We start from the raw sequence: 3,774 nt of genomic DNA on the forward strand, positions 1-3,774 counted from the left end.
CGAACCTTCAGAAGATTCTAAATATTCCTTTAAGATTTCCCAAAATCATAATGGACCTAAAAGGCTTCCTCTCCCCCCTGGAAGAGGGCTTTCACAGATTCGGCAACATGCTCATACACTTTCAATAAATTACCTGATATACATCGATAAAGTAAAATAATACCTTTTCACATAGTCAGCACACGCTGTCAGTTCAGGAAAAATTCGCTCCAAATATTCGTCCTTCTGCTTTGAGTGAAAATATTTAGCCAAATTCTTCCAGTAAACTGCAACTTGTGAGCTTAATTTTTCTTTTTCCACAAGGAGCTCTTCAGATAAAGGTAATTCTTTGATCAGCTCGTCAACAGATTTGATGCTTAAATAAGATCGGAGTAAGAATAGATACATATCAAGGCTGAGAATTTATAATGCTTATAAGAAAATGAAAGTGAATGATTAAAAGGTTACAAAATGTTAACTATCAGAAATGAGTGGTAAAATTAATTTGTTAACTATTACTCAGGAAGAAAAGAAAATATCTTGCCGGACAGGATAAAAACAAAGTGGCAAAAAATTTTCAAAGTGAAGAAACAAACGAGACACCTGTATAAATAATGGTGTCTTCAACGCTAAATGTAGACAAAGAACGAAGGTAAAATCTAAAATAATCTATAAAACATAAAACTAAATAAAATCTAAAACTAAGAAACAAAAAACAAACCAACATCTAGGCTGTGTACAATACGTATAATAACTATATATACAATACATAAATATTGGTTTGCTTTTTAATTTTTTATTTTCTCAATAGTGTGCACAAACACATATGTGGTGCTTAATCGCAGTAATATTAATTGTATATATAGAATAGTGAAAAAAGAAGCCCCAAAACGACCTCCAATGACGGATGGGAGGGATAGGACCAATATGTCAGTAAACGACCTATCCGACCTCTGAGGACGGATGGGGGGGATAGGACGGATAGGTCAAGTAAGTTAAATATATATTTACACATAGCTAAATTTCTCATAAATGTAACTGACATCACCTCTTTATCCTCATTTATATCTTGAAATTTATTTATTCATTATAGGCTAAGCAACTTATTCTTCTTAAAATTGATTTTGGATCAAACTATTGCATCATGTACTTTCAAAGTGTCCAAATATTAATCCATATTATCAGAACAATAGCCAATAATTTCAATGCTTCTACATTGAGTACATAGCAGTTTCCATGCTTTGTAGTCAAAAGAACAGTTTGCTTTCAAAACCCATAATATGTAGGCTTTATATATGCTCTGTATGTATGATCACATAAAATGTTTCTTGGAAGAGTACTTATAGAAACAAGCCAAAGAGCAAGTGGCACAACAGAAACGAAAACGGAAAAAAAATGTAATGCATACCAGTTTGTAAGGATTGAAGGAAAATAGTTTTCCCACTTCTTTGAATGGCGAGCCCCGTCCCCTCCCCCGAAGAGAAATTTTTTTCTAAAATTTTAAACTCGAATCTCGAACTGTGTAATAAAACAGGGTGTAACTTACGAAGGTATTTATGAAGGCCTACCAAAAGCTTGCTAAAGAAAGCATGTTTATCTCCTAAACAGTAAACAGCAACCAATATTTGTTTATGCATAAACTACATAATTACAAGAACGCAGTATAAATTACTGAAATAATTTTTTGCTGAAATTAATAATATATTTACTGGAATAAGAATGCACTCTAGAAGTGTATAATAATAATTTCCACACAGCCACACACTGATATAACTCAGAGGACTTTGTATACTAAAGTCGGCAAATTTTCAAAGCCCAAATTACCCAGATCTAGAAGACGGTGAATATTTAGGTAGCGAATCCATCTCCATTAAAAGCTCAAAAAAATAACTCTTAATATGACTTTTCATTGTGTTTTGCGAATGCAAAATACGAAGAAAATACATTTTCTATGATTCAAATGTGCGGCTTTCAGTTAGGAAAACCTAGCCTTAATTCAATGAATTAATCTAGTAAAGAACGAACTCCAACCCATAGTAACCACAAACTTAAAACCGTATTTTGAAAATAAATCCCAAGTGAGGAAGGATCGCCATTTGAAGTTGCTTCAGAATTTGCAACTTTTATTTTGGTTAATCTTAACTGTAAAATATTATTGCAAATAAATCTAATGAAAGAGGGGGATAAAGAAGACTCGGTGACCTATACAGCGAAAACTGAAAACCAAAGTAAGTTAACAACTACCTAACTTTACATTTAAGGCTAAAAATTGAGCTATCTTCTGAAACCGTTCCCTGACAAAAATATAAGATTTTCTTCTTTTGGAAATATTATTTTATTTACAGACGAATTTACAAAAATAAAACCAGAAAACCATTTGGTTCGTTACGCCAATTTTAAGCTCAAACATATACAATTATATAAACAAAAATCAAACATAAACTTCACCGATGGGCTAAGAATTTAGCACATGGCCTATTCAATAATATATATTTTTAATATATTATTATCAATATATCATTTTTTAATTAATATATTTTATTTAATTCTTGCCTCTTCTAGCTTTCTCTTAAATATGAGGTCAGATTTAGTTAAAACTTCCTCCATTCTCATCTCCATTTTGAATCTCTTTGCTCTTCTTTGTCTTTTCTCTTCATCGCTTGCTCTTTCGCACTTATTTTCCTCTGTTTTATAACGTATTCTAACGTATTTTTCTAACGTGTCCCTTTCTAACGTATTTTTTGTTATTAGCGCCATTGGGTTTCAATGAACAGTTCGATGAACAGTCATCTGAACAGTTTCCGTAATTATCGTTTAGACTGTCAAAACATTTTTTATTTTCAGCTTTTTCAGAATTTTCTGTTCTCCTTTTCTTCACTCTTGATTCGTCATCGGGGGGGCAAATTCTTTTTTCTTCATCATTATTTTCGTAGTAGTCTCTTGCCCTCTTCTTTCTTTGCACATTTTTATATTCATAGTCTTTTGAGGCATCCACGTGCTGTTCTCTTCTGCCTTGCTCTCGGTATGAATACCGCGGGGTGTACTCCTTACGATGACAAGCCCCTTTAATAAACCGAATAGGAGATCTGTACCTATATTTTTCTTTCTCTCCGAAATTGTTCGCCCTTCTTAAATTTCGGCAATATCCAAACTTCTCATAAGGACTCCTACAGCGCCTTTTGCGGTTAATAGGTTGAGTGTATCTATAATGTTTTTGGTTGTAACAATTATGATGTCGTTGCCGCTCATGATGTGGCTTATAAGAATGGTCATTGGGTTCATGTCGGTATTGTTGCTTGGTTCTGCTATAACTATGCCTATACTCTCGCCTAGTAGAGCTATCACTTTCACAATGTTTTCTTGAGATTTTTTCTTCTCGTGAAGGATTCATTTGTCGTTCACGTTTCAGCTGATCAGTTGATCCTAGAGATCTTCTGCTTGAACTGCGCCTATGCTTTCGCCTAGTAGACCTATCACTTTCACCAGGTTTTCTAGAGGGGGTTCCTTCTTGTCTACTTGCATGCTTTTTCATCTCGTTCTCACCAGCCTGGATGACATTACCACTCTTTTCATCCCTTAGCTCCTTCTCACTTTCTTCAACGTCATACTTGAAAAATTTCATTAGTAGTTCGCATTCGCAAACACCATAACATGGTGTACATGGTGTACTGTGCCTATGCTCTCGCCTAGTAGACATACTATCACTGTTTTCATTCCTTGGGTCCTTCCCGCTTTCTTCAGCATCTTTTAAAACACCATAACATGAAGGATTCATGCCAGTCAAACCTTGAGGAT

Source organism: Artemia franciscana, chromosome 3 (genome assembly GCF_032884065.1).
Source record: "Artemia franciscana chromosome 3, ASM3288406v1, whole genome shotgun sequence".
Lineage (NCBI taxonomy): Eukaryota > Metazoa > Arthropoda > Branchiopoda > Anostraca > Artemiidae > Artemia > Artemia franciscana.